Source organism: Sinohyriopsis cumingii, chromosome 7 (genome assembly GCF_028554795.1).
Source record: "Sinohyriopsis cumingii isolate HCF-2022 chromosome 7, ASM2855479v2, whole genome shotgun sequence".
NCBI classification, from domain to species: domain Eukaryota; kingdom Metazoa; phylum Mollusca; class Bivalvia; order Unionida; family Unionidae; genus Sinohyriopsis; species Sinohyriopsis cumingii.
This window is the reverse complement of record NC_142967.1, coordinates 3,823,694-3,843,071: the sequence shown is the minus strand read 5'-3', so window position 1 is coordinate 3,843,071 and position 19,378 is coordinate 3,823,694. Positions and strand designations below refer to the sequence as shown.

Genomic DNA, 19,378 nt, shown 5'->3' with positions numbered 1-19,378 from the left:
CTTCCCCGACCCACAGAAATGTTCTTGGCTGTGTTTTCCGTCCCCTGGCCTCCCACCATTCTGACCATTCCGTCTTTGGGGTTGACACATCAGTGGTCTTTCTATGCTCGCCGGTGCCAAGTCGGTCCCTGCCACCCTAGGTGGTTTGACGCGAGTGCGCGCTCTAATAGCGCTCGGCCAGCACGCTTATATCATCCAAGGTTGAGAATTCACGCTCCGCTATGAACACTATTAAGTCTTTTCTGTATATACTTAAGACGTGCTCTTTAAAATTTTCCTCGAGTATGCCTTTATGCGATAGCGCGGTATCAGACATTTTCATCCATTTATCAAAAATCACACTTACACGGCTATGGAATTGCTCGTGCGTTTCGGTAGCTCTCGTCAACGATTCTCTGAAGAGTTTCAGAAACGTTTCCAGCGACAGCTCATAGTACTGTAGTAGCGCTTTCTTCAGAGCGTCGTAGTCGTCTACCTCGTTCGGTGTCATATTATCGTAGACGTCTTTTGGGGCTCCTTGTAAGAATGCCGAAACACTGATAGCCCACTGGTCTTTGGGTAGCTGATGAACCAGAGCCAACGTTTCGAACTGCGTCAAAAAGTTGTCAATGATTTCTTCCTTGTCGTTGAACACAAACATGGTGATCTGTATTGGTCTTCTGTCTTCAGATCGCCTACTTGTGGATCCTGAACGTTCATTCAGGTCTTCACCCCTTCTGGACTCTGCTTCGATCCTGAGTCTCTCCATGACTAACATATGTTCGCGTTCTATAGATTTTTCTTCGGCCTGCAATCTGGCTTGTTCAAGCTCTCGTTCAGCTGCTTGTCTGTCTTTCTCTCGTTTCGCGGATATTTGCTCCTTATGATCTCTAACCACTTCGCTCAACACATTCAGCTGAATGGGCCTCTTCGTCACCTAAGTCGTCCTTACCTACCTATTGATTTAAATTCTATAACTAATTGTCTGTCCGTCGCCATCCTGGTCTACTTGTAGCGGTGGCACAATATTAAGTCTTTTACTTATACTTAAGTTGTACTGCCCTAGTCGAAAACAGCCCCACAGTATGTATCCTCCTCTAGTATAGACTACTCAATTAAACCAGACTATCCCTGCACCAACAATAATAACGGGCAGTACTCAGCTGGAATGTCTTCCCCAATTTAAGCGCAACGCTTGCACACTAACAAGGCATAATTACTACTGCGGGGTTGGCCTAAATATCTCTTCTCCCAAGAGAACACAAAGGTAATTTTTCACTTTATTTCACAATTTTAGAATACGACCGGACATTTACCACCAATCTAATCTCGCTATAAGGAATCGTAATAACTTGGTAAATAACTGAAATATTATCTACAAAACAATTTTGTTAATCAATTGAATTTTATTTGTGTACTGCATGTTATAAACAAAATTTCAAATAGAACCTATGATCAAGTACGTTTCTGAATCACTACTTTATTTCTGAGGAAAGAATTAGTCATGTACGATGGAAAAGAAGCATAAAAGTATGTACGCCGCGTAAAGAAACTCAAATTCGTATTAACACATTTAAAGGGCATGCTGGTCACTGATGAATGCAATTTGTTCAATTATTCTTAGATTTGTTATTTCTGCAGAAATGACGTTATTGACGAAACGCGGATATGATTGACCATCGTGTCTATCTCTGCTCTCACTATAGATGCTAGCTTTCCATGTATCTTTTTTAAATTAATGGAGTAATTGTTTTTATGACTAAACTTAAAATCTTTTTCCGAGAAATCTAAATTAAAGAAGACTCAAACATCTTGGCAAATAGCAGTTTGTACATTAAAATTCCTAATTTGCCTCATGTTTTATCGTTAACTCTTTGAGGTGACCCTGATTTTATGTCAGCTGTGGAGTTATGTCTGATTCGTCCATTATAAGGTTGCATATATTGCTCAAAACACCTGCTCCATTTTTTTCAGACCACCGGAAAACAACATAGACCTATGCTGGGAGAGAGCTGTAGGAAAACTCTCTCCCTCCAAAAAACAAATAAATAAATAAACCCCACAACAAACACCCCATAAAGAAAAAACATTGCGGCAGGGCGTAATTAGATGGATTTCAATGTACCACTCTAGGCGCTATGCAACATTCGTATTCAGCACCTGATATATGTTAGTTTATACACATCAGTAAGACTTCAGGAACCTCACAACTTTAGGTAATTGATTCCAGTGCTAGTTATTTTAGGCATTTTCGCACCAAGAACAGATAATAAATTGGATTCCACCTTTCTACACCAGCCATCTTTTTCGTAGTATGTATGCTTTGTAAATACCATTCTGTTTAAGAAATGGGATCTGTATAGACCTTGTAAAAATTCAAGAAGAATGATAAAGTAAATGCAGTATCGAAACTTCTGCTGGAAACTCGTAATTGAAATGCTTTAGTCCTGCTAGCCATATCATTGTTTCATTTGCCATGATTCTATGAACACGTATCATGTCAGTAGAGTTGTTGGCACGAAAATTGACCTCCCCTCCCCCTCCCCAAAAAATAAAAAATTAATAAAATGCTCGACATGCAAAAATGGGACCGACGGCTTATAAGAGAATGAAGACAGATGGGTAAAATTGCGTAAGGATAGAAACGCTCACATGTATAACAAATTAAAAAAGTATTGGCAGACTCGCAGCAAAAATAGACTGCAAAGCATCAGGACACGAAAACAGATGGGTAAGGATAAAATACATTTTTAAAAGTCCCTTAATCCCACGACAAAATGCAAACGTATAATATTTAATATCATTATATTACGTCAAACAATTCAAATCACCGATCGATTACGAATCCAGACGTGTTCTTATATTAAACTGATACATACATTCAATTTTATGTGGGTATGTGAGAGCGCTTGCCAGTAGCTTCTCGTGGGTTGGTGGTTCTTTCCGGGGTTTTCCCGGGTTCTTCCTCCACCATTAATACTGGCCGCCATGTATAGCCTATCGTGTGCTGAAAAATGGCGTTAAACCTACAACAACAACAACAACAACATTCAATTTTTCAACTTGTTTAATTGTCTGATTCAAAACCAAACAATAACAAAGATAATTCTTTGATATTCTGTTATGAGTGAGTCGCATCAACTAATATAAGTATTACGTATAAGTTAGCACACAGAGTCAGATAAGTAATTCACTGTATGCAGCATGTAACAATATATCAACCCTATGTCTGATTCACAAACTTTCATCTCCCCTCTTGTCAGTGGATTATTTGATGTTGGTCCTTATTCCGGATATCCTCAACTATATCTTTGTATTAAATTACGCATGTCAAGGTTGATTTGTGTCTATAATGAAGGAAACTTTAAAATTCAGCAATTCAATGCTCGACATCGAAAATACTAAACATCTGGTATCGCTAGAAATTTACGATAAAACGAAGTACGCTTTAAATAACATTTAACAGATCCGTCAAGAAAACTTAGAGACCGGTGCATTTCGCCACATGTGGTGCAGTTATGATGTCATCACTAGAAATAACCGTGCAACAATCCAATAAGGACGTGTATTTAACTCGGCCAATGGACAGTATTGAACGCGTCTGTCATTTACCATGACATACAAATCAAAGATGATGACAGAAAATCGATTGTATGCATGTGAGATTTTGTTTATATCGACTGTCTTGTCAAACCTTCATCGGGTGTTATGCAAAGTACATCCAAAAGATTCTATAACGATTGCTCCATAGTGAACAGAAGTCTCTCCCATCTGTCAGTGCACTGCTTTACGTCTATTTTTAGAGTATTTTTTCTACCTTTTTTATGATAATCATAGATTTGCATGCAGTTATTATTGGTACCAATGTAAAAAAAAAACAACTGTTTATTCGTTAGAATATGAAGATTTTGGCTTGATTGTTTGTGTTTAGTTTGGTTACATTTCACAGAGTAATCAGACACTGATGCTGTACAAGACGTACACCCTATGGTCCGTTGCTTTGTTTAGTTAGGTCCTCTCTACAATACTGGATTCCCAAATGGTGAGAACTTACTTCACTATATATTTGTCAAAGAAGTCACATTTCATTAACATATCATTTGGTGGGATTTAGACACAGCAAAATTTAGTACTGGAAAGTAAATGCGGTTAATATATATATATATATAGAAAACAAATGTGTACTAATTTCATGTGATTCATGACCCATTATCTAAGTCTGAGACACCAGGTCTGTTTTCGTTTAAAAATACGATGCAATGGAAAGCAATATTAGGGCCTGTGGAAAGAACAAATGAGTATATGCACCAAAACTTTAGGGGCGATTGTCGGCACAGTGAGATTTTACAAAGGAAAAATAAATGAATGTTTAAAACAAAACATGCCGATTAACGCCTTTACAAAACACATAAGTAAATAGTATTAGTCAGGACGAATAGTGTGTGTTCAACATATCTGTATTACAACATTACATCATTTTGACGGCATAAGCACTATAACGTCATACTCTAAATGATGTGAATACTTACTTTAGGAATGGAATCAAAGTGTATCCTCTTGTTGAAGTGAGTCCGCAAGGGGCGCAGTGTTTACACTGTTTTCCTTTACTTATACTGTAGCTGAAAATTCAATATGCAGTTAAAGTCGGTGCCGGCTTTGACTGCTGTTACATGAGATATGGAAATATTAGCAAATGAAAATCTTCTGAACCAAACACGTCATGCAAATTTTCTGTGATTGTGACCTTGACCATAAAATAAAAGGGGCACATGAGCGCCTTATAGAATGATTAAAAACCTGTTGATGCCGCTGCAGCATCAGAAATAGTTGCCGAAAAATGACTGCCATGTTTCGCCTCCATCTAGACTTGGATCTGCAAAAATGAGAGGAAATCTCTTGGGATACAAATCTTGTTGATATGATGCACAAAGTCTGTGTCATTAAAAGATATAGCACGAGCCTTCATCACAATATTAATGGCATAAAAATGCAGCTCTCACGAACAGCGATAGTTAGTCTGTTTCCTTGCTCAACACTGATTAGGACATCTTTATTCCTGCGAAAGGTAACAGGCGCCTGTTGTCACTAAGGAATATGCAGACATATGACACTAAGGATTAGACAACCCAAAAGTCCAAAGAACATTATGACAATGTTGTTATCCGAAGGATTATACAGGCTGGCTTTTGTAAGCAGGTCCAAATATGAGAAGAACATACTGGAATTTTAGAGTGCAAACAAAACCATAAAGCTTTAAACAGCTGATCTAGTATTGTAATTGTATCAGAGTTCTTTGCGGGGGTGGGGGTGGGAGAGGGTCATAATTCAACATAAATTGATTTAAACTGACAAGTTGAAACTATGCTGACCTTGAGGTTGAAGGTCTGTGCATGCAGTCGCGTTGCTCACCTGCGCCATCTGGGCAGCCTCTTGGCAAAGAGCCTTAACATGGTTTTCAAGTTTTGAGAATTGTGACCCGTTCTCTCGCCTTTAATGCATTTATGACCCCCAATTTTGACTGAGCATTATTTGTTGCTGTGCAAACACATGTAGGTTATTCAGATGAGTAAAGTGAATTACCCAAGAACACACCAAGGAGGCCAACCTGGACTGATCCTATGGTACGATTCAAACCCTCACCCTTTCGGTCGCGAATCTTGCAAGCTAATTACAGAACCACCTGTTTCTTTATATACTATGGAGCCATGGTATCCAACTTAAACAAAGCAGTTCTAAAGTAGCTTTACATAGTCTAAATGAAACTCACTGCATAAACCATGCAGTTCTAAATTCGTTTTAAATAGTCTACATGAAACTCAATGCGTAAACCATGCAGTTCTAAACTCGTTTTACGTAGTCTACAGGAAACTCAATGCGTAAACCATGCAGTTCTAAACTCGTTTTACGTAGTCTACAGGAAACTCAATGCGTAAACCATGCAGTTCTAAACTCGTTTTACGTAGTCTACAGGAAACTCAATGCGTAAACCATGCAGTTCTAAACTCGTTTTACGTAGTCTACAGGAAACTCAATGCGTAAACCATGCAGTTCTAAACTCGTTTTACGTAGTCTACAGGAAACTCAATGCGTAAACCATGCAGTTCTAAACTCGTTTTACGTAGTCTACATGAAACTCAATGCGTAAACCATGCAGTTCTAAACTCGTTTTACGTAGTCTACAGGAAACTCAATGCGTAAACCATGCAGTTCTAAACTCGTTTTACGTAGTCTACAGGAAACTCAATGCGTAAACCATGCAGTTCTGAACTCGTTTTACGTAGTCTACAGGAAACTCAATGCGTAAACCATGCAGTTCTAAACTCGTTTTACGTAGTCTACAGGAAACTCAATGCGTAAACCATGCAGTTCTAAACTCGTTTTACGTAGTCTACAGGAAACTCAATGCGTAATCCATGCAGTTCTAAACTCGTTTTACGTAGTCTACAGGAAACTCAATTCGTAAACCATGCAGTTCTAAACTCGTTTTACGTAGTCTACAGGAACCATGCAGTTCTAAACTAGTTTTACATAATGTACATGAAACTCAATGCGCCTGTTGCACTGAAGTAGAATTCAACTTGCGTAAAATAGAAATAAGTGTGTTTCACTATAGTCAAATAAAAAATTAAACGACGATGTCTAAATATGGAATTTATTTCCAAAATTTACCAGAAGACGCAAACAAAAAGAATAAATAGATGAAACCAGAAGACGCAAACAAAAAGAATAAATAGATAAAACCTTTCTGAAAACTATTTTTTTAGAGTAGAAGTGTGTTTTCTTAACGTTGGTGAGAGGAAGGTTCTGTTTGTTTCTGACAGAAGTGTGTATACACTACATATCTATTACAAATACAGATTACCATAAAGTTTAATTTAACTGTTAAGATGAATATATGGGCTATATTATTTAAAATAGATTTCAAGATTGGTACAAAATTAAGAAAAATGTTAATATAGATCTAATGTTAAGAATACGATTTCCCAGACTTTCACTTACAAATAGTACGAAGTAACTATGGCACTGAACAACACAACCATAGACGCTAGATGATCGTTATTCTTAATGGCAAGATTATTCAATCTATGCACATAAATCCATTTCAATGTCAGGGTAAAATACATCGATGATATACAACATGCGATCAGGAAACATGGGTGGCGAATGCGCAACAGATGGTATTTCCATTGTCCGTTCTCTTGTTAAAGATGACATCATATAAAATATGCGAAGATTGCTCTCCTATCGTGTTTGGTTACGAGAAAATCAGTAAAGTTACTTATAACATTAACTGCTTGAGAAAGAAGACAATCAAAAGTTCGATATCTTGAATTGCGACATCTGTCACAACAGTGAACGGTTGCAAATTTCTTGAACAATCTTTTCTACCAAATATAAAAACAAATATAAAAGGAAGAAAATATAGGGAATGTCGGCATGTTAAGAATTATTTACGATACATTAAGCTACCATATTTGTGTGATGATTACAGTTTAGATGAAAGAGAGTCAAAGCTAATTCAAGTTCTTTTTTGATCGAGAGGAAGAAGAGATATTCATATAAATATATTAAAGCTATTTTATGACAAGAAAATAAAATACATCTTGTACGAATTTTAATATTCAGTTTATGTAAATTTCAGCTCAAATGATCAGGCAGTAGATTAAACGTCACACAGAAACCACCGTTAATGTAACATATACGCGATCTAAGAAAATATAAACTTTCGTTGGTTTTATAAAGAACATTTGACTAGAATAATTAGAAGCTAATAGTGATTAGTACACAGAGAGAGAGAGAGAGAGAGAGAGAGAGAGAGAGAGAGAATGTGTAGGTGTTAGTGATGTTATTAGGAAAGAAAGAGCATATGTATATATAGGACTATGGTGTCGTGGGTCTTCACGATCTATCAGCAAATAAGTAAACAAAAACACTAATCTTCAAGATATTATATATGTCTTAACAATGTTCATTTTTGCTCTGTATTAACAAGCTTTGAATTTCAAGTTTCAGTCAGATAACTGCGGGAAAATGACAAATAAAGGGACGCCATGTAGAGTTCAGGTCATGTAAGTGGAGTTACTCCAAAATATTAAAAAAATATTTTTGCGACTGCATATACTTGTCCTAATGTTAGAAACTTAATGTAAATGTTGCAATAAGTGTAAATCAGCTTGTAAAATAGATGATGCCTCTACAACCTTTATTCTGTCACATGTGCCCTCCAAGGACAGAAACTTATCAGAGAATTAAACAAATGCATTTATAACCAGCTGTGACGATGGAGTAGCGCGCGGTATTGTATGTGAGAATAGACCACCAACGTGAACATGAAAGTAGGTGTTGACACAGACAGTTTAAGGAACCCCCGGTGTTCCAATGAAAAGTAAGAAATGGTGTACAACAAAGTCTTAAAGTCAACGCCTGTTATTTGAGAAAGTCAGCAGAAAACATGAACCGTCCACACTTCAACATTTTCATTCTTATTTCCTATCGTAGATTCATGTGGCGCCACTATGGGGTGGGAACCTCACCGGGTTACAATATCAGAGGGCGTGACACCATAATGACTGTCTATACAAATATTTTAATTTTTGTGCTGGAAGGAGGTCCATGGAGGTTACACCATGAGCTACCACGCTGGGTGACACCAACCCTAGTGACGCCACTGGTAGATTATATATCTTGGTTCGGACAACTACGGTAATCGTGTGATCTAACTCTTGCATAACATCTTTAGACGTTATCAGATGACAAACAACTTAAACGATTTATTAAGGTGATATAGACTTTAAGAAAATGTTGTTTCCATTTGAGAACATGGGGTATGAACAGGTTTGAAACAGTGATATTCATGAGTGCATTTTTAAAATAGTGTACCCGCCAGGAATTCCGACATTTTCCTGAAATCAACTGATGATGCAGAACTGGTAACTTACTGTCATGTAGTCAGGCCTGCCCTAGGATGTGCGAGGCCCAAGGCAGCATGTCGGGCCCAAGGCAGCAAACGATGAGAGCGGGACCCCGAGCAAAAACATTGCATTTCCTGAAAGCGCGGGGCCTAAGGCAGTTGCCTCGTTCTCCGTGTCCTAGGGCCGGGCCTGCATGTAGTGTATATAAGTATAGGTGGATCTATGCAGGAAAAGGACGAAAAATCAGAATACCACGATACCACAGAACCCGCGATACCATACAAACATATATATATATATATATATATATATATATATATATATATATATATATATATATATATATATGTCACTATGCCAGTTCACACAAACAGACAATAAAATAAAAAACGGAGGACCACGTGGCAGATGGGGCAGCCACGACCTAATCTGTTATCCTAATTAAAGATATTATTATTATTATTATTATTATTATTATCTGTTTGCAACCTTTCTCCAACATTTACAATTTGCAAAGAAAAATGTCATATTTATTAGCATTTGACATAAAGAGCATTTAGTGTTAAGACCAATCGAATTATTGTAAATCAACCAGTCTACCTTTCTGGAAGTTAATATGACCTTTTGAAAATATCAGAATTTCCAGAAATTGATTAGCGTTACAATGAACCGTATGTCAGTTGCAAGGAGTGCCAGGAAATCAAGACTACATAGAGGATACCTACATTTTATGAACAGATATAAGGAAATATTTCATGAGTAAAGCTACAAGTGACAACGCAAAATTGCAAAATTTGTCAAATTCACGGGTGAAATACTTTCTTATATATATATATATATATATATATATATATATATATATATATATATATATATATATATATATATATTACTATCTTACAGGCAAAACACCACAAAAACGTTCATTTGCTTGAATCTGTTTCTCCATTATGTGTCAATGCTATTAGCAGCTGTATTACTGCAGTGATAAAAAGAAGTTCCGAAAATTTGCAATAAATGTTACGACAGCAATATTTAAAAAAAATTGATCCGACATATAATGCTTTAAATGGTGTATTTTATCAAATTAATTCATGTTTTCGTACCAATTGAAGACCTTTTATTTACGATAACTTATTTCTTACGCGGATGGATGGATACAGTGAACATAGCGAACAATAGTGCACAGGTGGGGTTACAACATCAACGATGCAGAACGCTCCAACATGATTCAGAGCGTAATATCACAAACAACATATTTTAATGGTTGTGAGTTTACTGGTTCACGGAGTTTGGCTGTTAGTGTTGTTCATTTCTACAATCAGACGTATATTGTTTTCTGTGCTGACAAACTTGTAGTGTATTCGGTAAAAGAATCAGTACCCTAATTTGGATTGTTACTTAAGTTCGGTTTGCAATCGATGTCAGTCAATGCCTGATTTCCCCGTCGTCTTCAAACACGATTATGATTGTGATAACAGTTAAATTCGCTATGTAAGCAATTGTATTACTATAGGTACTCAACTATTTGTCCTACCTACATTTATACATACAGATGCATCTCATTATCTTTAGAAGTAGTGAGCTAATAAAATGAAAAATGTCTGTCTTGTAAAAGAGGGCGGCTACAATATTAAAATTTGTAACTAGAAACGTCTTCAATGTTATAATTTGTAAAGATAACAGAATTTGGGTTGGCTTATGGCAACGAACGAGGAGACAACTAACACCGATGTGTTTCTGGAAAACAACAGTGTACGGCGGTGTACGGTATTTGTTGCTTTGGTTTCTTTTTGTGAAAAACAAAATGTCAACGATATATTTGTCTGTACTAAATAAAATATATATTTGTCTTTCATTTATGTCATTTTTACCATAATAGTTAACATAAATATGAGGCATTTACGGTTGTCGAATGGCGTCAAGCTAAATTTTACTAGTTGTCAACTCTGTCTGCATGAATTGTATTTAGCATAAATATTTGCTATGAAACACTGTCCGGAAGTGGCGGGTCATGAATAAGAAAATATTAGGATCCATTACCTGCTTCAAAGAAAATGCTAGTTTTATCACTAATTTCGCTGATTGAGTGAGGAATGATATAAGCCCAATAGCATTAGCTGACCAATCAAAACAAAAAACTAATTCGACACGAAATCGGCATTTTCCAAACTGACAACCCCCATAAAAAAAACCTAAAACAAAACACACGCCTCCCCCAAAGAAAATATTCGCAGAAAATTTTGAAGATGATGCTCACGTGACTCGGACGCTTGGCAAAATCATTTTAGTGTCATTTAAAACATCTGGGTGATCTCGTTCACAAAATAGTTCTCTAGATTCTCGGTTATTTTTAGACATGTCTAGTTAGGCCAGTATAAATGAATGCCTACCCCAAAACTAAGAAAGCCTGTGCTGAACTGTAGTATTTTGCTTTTATTTTCCTTTGATAATTTGTGCAGAAATTACTTCTACCCAAGTTTCGCTAGCAATACATCTGGATTAAAAGCTATTGTCTTTATATTATCGATGTTCATCATTAAAATCTGTTACCCAATATGTACCACATTCCAGGCTATTATCGATGGTTCCGTACATGTCTGATTTCCTTGATATTTCCAGCTGATTTCTAAATCTGTTTACATTTTTAACCGAGGTAGAATTATTTCTATTTAAATATATTTTGATGAACCAGCCATACTTTTCAACAAAAATGTAAGAAAATCTGTCAAAGAAAATAAAACGGCCAGTTTGAAATTAAAATGCATCACTGTAACGGAAACAAGATATTTTGAAAGAAAAAAAATCAGATTTAGGAGAATGAGTAAAGACTTTAACGTTTTAAAACAGCTTAGAAAATGTAACATTTTTTAAAAAAAAAAAGTTATTAACTTCTATCCATCTCATTCAGAAAATTCTGCCTATGGTGTTCATTATCAGATATACATTTGATGACAACAAGGCTGCCCAACCTGTTTCAGATTGGAGCTTGTCAAGCGTACAAAGGTTAAAATAAAAACGAATTCTAATATAATAAAAACCTTACAGGCATATCGGATTGTTTATAAAAAACCACACGAGTATTCTTTTCTTTTCTGACATATACTAATTGTTAATCAGTTGCAAAGATGGCATTGTAAACATAAGTAATTAATTGTAAACCCATGCTAAGAATGCCAAAGATTGAAATTGTTATTAGACACTAAGCATCCAAGCAACCGACCAAGCGAGCAAGCAACCAGCCAATCAATATAAGTCCATTTGAACGACATGCTTTCATTTGATGAATTAATATCATGTTAGTATTTTGTCACGATTGCTCAGTCCCAGTTTGTAAGTCGTATATAAATTAAGGTATCATTACAAGCCATGGTTTGATGGCCGAACATTGCCGCAGACTAAAGTTCATCTTTTACGCAAGGTTACCGAGACCAGAGAGAAGACCCGGCATCTTGGATCGGCACAGGCGTTAGATCGAGTGACTTACCACCTATGAGTTACAGCTTTGTCCTAAGATCAGAGGGATCCACGAAGGGAAATGGGGCGTGTTCTAAATCTGTCCCTACGTTGACAGACAGCGAGAGGACATTATCCGCTAAGTTTGATTGGATCGGGTCAAAACGACACCCAATTAGAATTGTGATCATACTTTTGATCCGAATTATAACTTCTAACTAGAAGCGAACATTTAGTCTCACCTAGAAAGATTGCTCAGCAATATAGATTTACTCCGAGGAAGCCACTCGTTATTTCGCGGTAAAACTTAGAAAGAGAAAGCTTCGTAAAGTAAGTTCTTTTTTGGGGACAGATCTTCCGGTTCAATTAAGTACCGAGTCTGTAAGAGGGGTGACTGAAGTGAGACTAGCAGAGCAGTCGGAGTCAACAAGTCTAGATGGTGGAGAGATTCGAGGTGGATTAGGAGTATAGAGAAGTCGAGAAGGAGGAGGAATTTGGAGAAAGTCGGGAGGAAGAGGAGAAGGAATAGGATAAATAGGAGAGAAAACACACAGATGAGTAGAACACAAGGACACGTGGCAAGCTATCTCACACTATTAATCAAATGATGTAACAGACTATCACAGGGTGGAGAAAAAGGAGATTACTTGGGAAATTGTAATCGTTTGATTATTGGCTTAAAATTAATTTTTTTTTTCCGTTGAATTTCACTATTGTGTATATTCAATCATTAAACCGTCGGCATTGCTCGAAGCTTTACATCTATCTTTCATTAAATTAACTACCAACCAAATTCGAGCCTGTGTGGGACTTCTATAATAATTTAAATAAAATATTCAGAGCACCCATCCCTAACCATAATTACACACCTACCACAGTGGCGGCATAACAACCCGTGACACCAGATATTCTTACATGCCTCTTAAATACTCACTTTAATATACTTTTATGAAAGTTATTCGGATTCTAGTTGCGGTGAAAAAACTCCATTTAGCAAGAGAAAGAAAAAGGAATCTGGGACTTCAGGAAATGAATTGGGGAATATTAAAAAGTATTATATATGGTAACGTAGCTAGGATATTTGATCCCCTTTGCAAAGCTTACCAATGGGCCCCTGCAATGTTAATGGCAATTTTGCGGTCCAAAATTACGGTATTTGATTGGTGGTATATTGTCTGTTCCAGGTTTCTATCTATAGTGTAAACAAAAAAACTGTTTGGATCGTCTTGTGCCTCCCCCCGCCGCATACATGGGCCCCTACGCTTTGCATATACTTGCAATATGGCAGCTACGCCTATGGCTTTACTACTAGATTTACTATTTTCGGAAGTTCAAAGTCAAGGCATGGGCGTTTACAAACAAGCGAAAATAATTTAAAAAAATGAGGCTAAAATTATGACTTTTTACTTGCACAAATATTACACAAATGTTGTCACGCTATCGGGTTACACTTCTGTACCTAAAGTGATCTGGCGTAACGGAGGGTGGTGGCCTGAGGGAGTGGAGGTAGGACTGAATTTTTTAAATATCATTTTATCTAAACATTTTTACCGAAAATAGGTCGTTATTATTGCTCAACAAAATCATAGGCAAACTTGGTTTTTACACTAAAATGGCTTCAACATTGATATGCTTCGTGTCAGGATATCAGCAACTTCTGACATTGCTTTATAATTCATGTACGAACTTGGTTTTAATCGTCATAAATATTCTAATACAGCTTTCCACGTGACAGCTTTGTATTATCTTACCTCAGTTTGCCAAGAGCCGGTTGAGATGCCGTGCTGTGTTAATCCAGTGAATGTTTGTTCAATTCACTTGTCCCGAACACACTATAAATCCCACTGAAAGACAAACAATGTACGCTATATATAGATAAGTAGCGTTGCTAATTTCTTTTCTATACAGATGAATTGGCGATTTGGACATGAACCTATTCAATCAATAACGATCGATCGAACTTGTCCAGCACCGATAAAATGAGTTGTTTATTGAAATTTGTTTTGACACCCGACACAAGACAAATAGAGCTTTCTGTACTTTAAATAGAGCAATTATTTTTTACGACCAACAGTTAAAGCAAATTATGGCAAACTAAAGTATGACAAAGAAACTCAATTTAAATGAGGGGAAAGCATCCATTAACGAAAACGGTGAAGCATACATTATCTTGGCACGCAGGTTTTCATAAAGTAGATAGTAATACATGATTGTTAACGGTTAATTCCACTGCATTTATGTAGATATATTTAACATCGAAAAAGTTTGTATGAGAGAAAAGTCCTTCGGTTATACAGAAAGGTTCCTTAAAAAGTACGCATTAAAAGGGAACGTAGATATGACTACTGAAACACGTGTACTGAAACACGTGTACTAAAACACGTGTACTGAAATACGTGTATATTTCCTTGACATGATGTATGAACTGAAACGAACGATTAGGATAGACTGATCCATATAAACTGGATATGGTCAGAAATTTTCCGATATCATATCCCCGCCCGTCTCACACGAGATGTAAGTCAACTCATTGGTGTAAACTATTTTAGGCAAATCAGTATAACAGTGAGACAAATTTAGAGTTATTGTACGCATAGACTGTCAATACCTTCTTTCACAGGGTATCATTTTTCGAGTGGGTGAAGAATTATAGATAATTGAGTCAATTAAACAAGGTAGCATATCTTAACGTCAGCTGAGAAAGGACTCCATTTTCTTGACAGAACTTTGCAATAAATTTAAGTGAAAACTTACCCCAGCCTTTCAAAGTTCAAATAATGTTAACTGAGAGAACAATACTTCATTTAAAAATAGTTAACATTTGTAGCTTCATTTTCAGTCAAAGACATCTGTACGTACCAGATTTATGGCGTGTAACCCTCTACCTACAATTTTTTTGTCCTCCAAAATGAATGTAGTTTTCTTATCGGTAATTAGAACCTAAGACAAGACACAAAGCATTGCAAAAAGGATCAAGATGCTTCGTAAATAATACAAGAAGTCCAGTTTTATGCTTTATTCCGTGTTGAGCGATATTTTTACATTTATCCTGCCAAAAAGAATTACAGCCGCCTAAATGTTTATGATGAAAGAGACGTGTGTCGACTTTTGTTTGAGTTTGTAGCCTAATCTGGTGTAAATGTCATTAATACTATTTCTACTGTAAACAGTTCACTTAAGCTCCAGGTTTAGGCATCGGTCGCGAGACCTACCAATACTCTCCACAGGTTTAGACATCGGTCTCAAGACCTACCAATACTCTCCACTGGTTTAGGCATCGGTCTCAAGACCTACCAATACTCTCTACAGGTTTGTGCATCGGTCTCTAGACCTACCAATACTCTCCAAATCTGTTCATGAAGCAAACATTCTACCTATATAAACCACTGACCCCTAGGAATAGCATGGTGGATCGGTCTGGGGATGAGAAAAAAGGTAATGTTAAACATATTCAAAGGCTTATCTTTTGGGTTGGTCTGGGGAAAAGGAAAAATGTAATGAAAAAAACCCATTATGGGACAGTCTGGGGACAAAAGGAAATGTAAAGATAAAAATAAAGACTGGCAATACTGTAGTAGTATCAGTGTCTGTGGAAGTTGGGTAACTCTGAAAAGCTCCTGGATATTATCAAATAACTGTTTACATTGACCTAACAGCTTCATCTGTATTCGTCGCAAGCCTCTCTTGACCATCGGTCTATATTCTTACACTCTTTTGCGACAAATGTTGCTCTCCACGTAGATTCTTCTGACATAACGGCTGTCCTTGTCTTTTCGTTGATCGTTCAATTGGTTATAACTTAGAGCGGAATTATTGGATGACAGAGGGCAAAAGTGGCTCTATATCTGAAGGCGTGTTCGGAAACTTCGGTCTTGTTCTCTATTATACAACCCAGAATGCAATATATATAAACAGTGCAGGTACAACAATATACATGTTTAAAATGATGAATCTGTCCTGTGTCGCAGCTTCAGTGGATACCTCCTATGCAACTGTTGCTTTCCACATACATTTTCCTGAAGGAAATAAAAGTCTGTCTCTGTCTTTTCGGTGATCGTCCATTTGATTATGACATCGATCGTTGTGACAATTCGACTACTGCTACTGTAGCGAATATCATTCCAGAAAATGATATAGATTTGCCTTTTGATTTCTCTCATTTTTTATCTTTGCAACACGATTCCCTGGTAACTCAGCCCCCTTCTCATTATACATCACTGTCAGAATACGACGATTTTCAAAAGAAACAAACGAAATAACTTTTCCAAGGCAAAAACGAACAAGAACATACTTTTGTTAAATAGCAATAAAGGGACGAAAAGAGACGGCAGCAAGTTGAGATGAAAACCTTGAAGGGTGGAGAAAACCAAGATAATGAAAACAACTATCGGTCTGTTAGAGGACATTTTGGTGGAGCTAATCTGCTCAGAGAAATGTACGAGGTTACTTTAGCGAGAACCAAGAGAAAGAGACCTTTACAATCCAAGAATTCTAAACCTTCCATGACTACATTGATCCCCAATGAGACGCTGTACCAGTTGTATCCATAGGTGTTTTGTTCTATTTCCTACCGATCACCCTGACATTTTTAACAAAATACATTGACGTGGAACAGATTCGCCAGTGAGAAGTTTTGATCAAATATAAATCTCTTTCACCGACGAACCTGTACTATCCCGTTTTGACATCTCCGTGCCATGGGACACATATATTTCCTTTATGTCCTATGTGTGCTGAAATGTGTAATCAACACCAACCATGTTATCACAATGACCATGGACACGCCTTGACAGGAACGTGGGTGAGAATCGAAATATTTTTTGCCCTCAGTCGTGGATATCATTGTTAAACGTTACCAAATATATGCACTTTCTTATCACAGATCAATTCCAGGAGGAGTATGATTCGAGTTCATGGATATTTTTCTTCTTCAGGTTACGTCAACGAGTTTCTGAAAGTGAGACAAGAAGCCAGCAGCTATCCTTCCCGGTGTTCAACTCCAGAAGAAAAGGTCGATCCCTAGATGGTACTGATTTGATGTGATGTGATTTTGATTTTTAACGTAGTTTTAACAATTTTTTCATATCGCTACGATGTCTGCAATGTGGCAGTTTATAGTGATGTCTAGCACTGGGGCATTATGCCGCAGACATGTAGCATGATGTCCCACCCAGTCACATTATCCTGACACCAAGCCGACCAGTCCTAACACTAACCTCTTAATGCTGAACGCAAAGCGAGGCAGCTGTTAGTACCATATTTTAAGTCTCTGGTATGACTCGGCCGGGGATCGAACACACAATCTCCCTCATCCGAGGCGGACGCCCTAACCACTAGGCCACCGGAGCGGTGGTACTGATTTGATTGTTGCTGTTGTTGTAGGGTTTAGCACCATTTTCAGCACAGGATAGGCTATATATGGCGGCCAGTATTAATGGTGGAGGAAGAACCCGGGAAAACCCCTGAAAGAACCATCGACCCATGAGAAGCTACTGGCAAGCTTTCTCACATACCCACATTAGCCGAATCCGAGACTCGAACCCACGCAGACAGAGGTGAGATGGCAGTGATCCGGAACGAAGAGCGCTTTAGACCACTGGGCCACTCGGGGCCCCGGTACTGATTTGATCCAAGTCAATCGACGATAAAAAAAAATTATCAAACCTGTCGAAGTGATACGTGAAAATTTGATCTTGGTGCATTACCAAGAGGTCATAGAAATTGTTTAACCCAAAGAGTGTTGCAATGTTATTATCAATGGCTGTGCGAGGGCCATAGGAGCCCGGGGCATATATTATTTAGTGGTGTTCCCTAGTGAGGCGTCGGGGAATGTTCTTTAGCGGCGAGGTTACAGAGAACAATTTTTATGACGGCTCCCAACGCCATTCCACAGCCATCCCTAAGAATTACGTTTTGTAAAGAATTACACTATGGTGATTGTGAAATACTGTGACAGTTTTAGCTGCAAAATATAAAAGATAACTCCAAACATTTTCCACGAAGCAACCTTTAAGAGACCGCATCCTTTACTTTGATACCGATAACTACATCTACATCGATCAGCCTGACATCGAATACGAACGTTTAGGAGCGTGAACTTACGAACATCCTGTAGAAACCATTCTGAGTTTTGCCAGCGGTGGTCCGAAACATTACAGCTACCAGTGCAGAGATAAGAAAGGACAACATTATAGCAAAGGTAAAGGGAAAGGCCTGCCACTGGGCTATTGTTCAGAACAAGTGATCAATTTTTACCTGTACAAAGACACTTCAGGTCAAGATCAAGACCATGGGATCAATTTATACCAGGTTCAATGATTTCTTGTAGGATTCAGCTCCATGCGATCAGATCGATATCGCACCTTGAGGTGACGGTGATACATCACGATCTCACTCTACTGCCAAAAGCCATAATGTCCGCGTGCCCATCTATGAATGCCTTACACTCTCTTGCAATCCAGATCTGGATTAAAGTGAAAATCAAAGAACAATTTCATGGACAGTGGCATTAAATGAATGTGGATTGGTCTGTGATTACTATAAAAGACTGATTGAAGTAGGCTGTGACATAGACGGAAAGAAGTATGTTGTGCCAACATGTGAGAATACCCTTCTCCGAATACGTTATAAAACTCGCCATGCTGTGACTTCTACATTCAGTGTTGCACCAAAAAACATGGAAGGTAATCAATTACACGATCCAAAGAAACTGATTCCTCAAGATGGTAGATTTCCTCTGAATTTAGGACACGTGTCGTGTGTGTTAGTAACTGAATTTCTTGGATTTCGTTTACCAGCAGATTTTCTTTGGCAAATTTGTCACGAGTTAAATCGCACGACACTAAAGCTCTGTTTGTGCACGTACAACTTGGTCGGGTAAAAATGTTGCGGTTAGTAATGAGTACCACTTCTCAACGTCTGTGTGAAGAAGAAAATCGTCGGTAAGTTTCACACTTCCAGGAAGTGTATGTAGGCAGCTGGCTAAATAAAAAGACTTACGACTGAAATGATGTATAGTGCTGTATAGTAGT

General features: G+C 37.6%; 1 protein-coding gene and 1 long non-coding RNA gene across 14 annotated transcripts in view; one reads left to right on the top strand and one right to left on the bottom strand.

The window, feature by feature from the left end:
- LOC149794659 (dopamine receptor 1-like) overlaps positions 1-19,378 on the bottom strand; it is a 119,736-nt gene that overhangs the window by 44,807 nt on the left and 55,551 nt on the right. For 9 of the 13 annotated variants that reach the window (XM_089964269.1, XM_089964260.1, XM_089964267.1 and 6 more), the window contains one exon: positions 14,099-14,191. The exons of 1 other annotated variant lie outside the window; for it this stretch is intronic. The gene's annotated coding sequence lies outside the window, so the exon portion shown is untranslated. Of the gene's footprint in view, positions 1-4,508; positions 4,661-4,776; positions 4,797-8,918; positions 9,112-14,098; positions 14,192-19,378 lie in introns of those variants that run through there. 3 more of the 13 variants (XM_089964264.1, XM_089964266.1, XM_089964271.1) reach the window with 3 other exon arrangements.
- Positions 17,291-19,378, top strand: part of LOC149794660 (uncharacterized) — a 29,404-nt gene continuing 27,316 nt past the window's right edge. The window contains exon 1 of the long non-coding RNA XR_016422176.1: positions 17,291-17,373. This is a non-coding gene — a long non-coding RNA (uncharacterized LOC149794660). The remainder of the gene's footprint in view (positions 17,374-19,378) is intronic.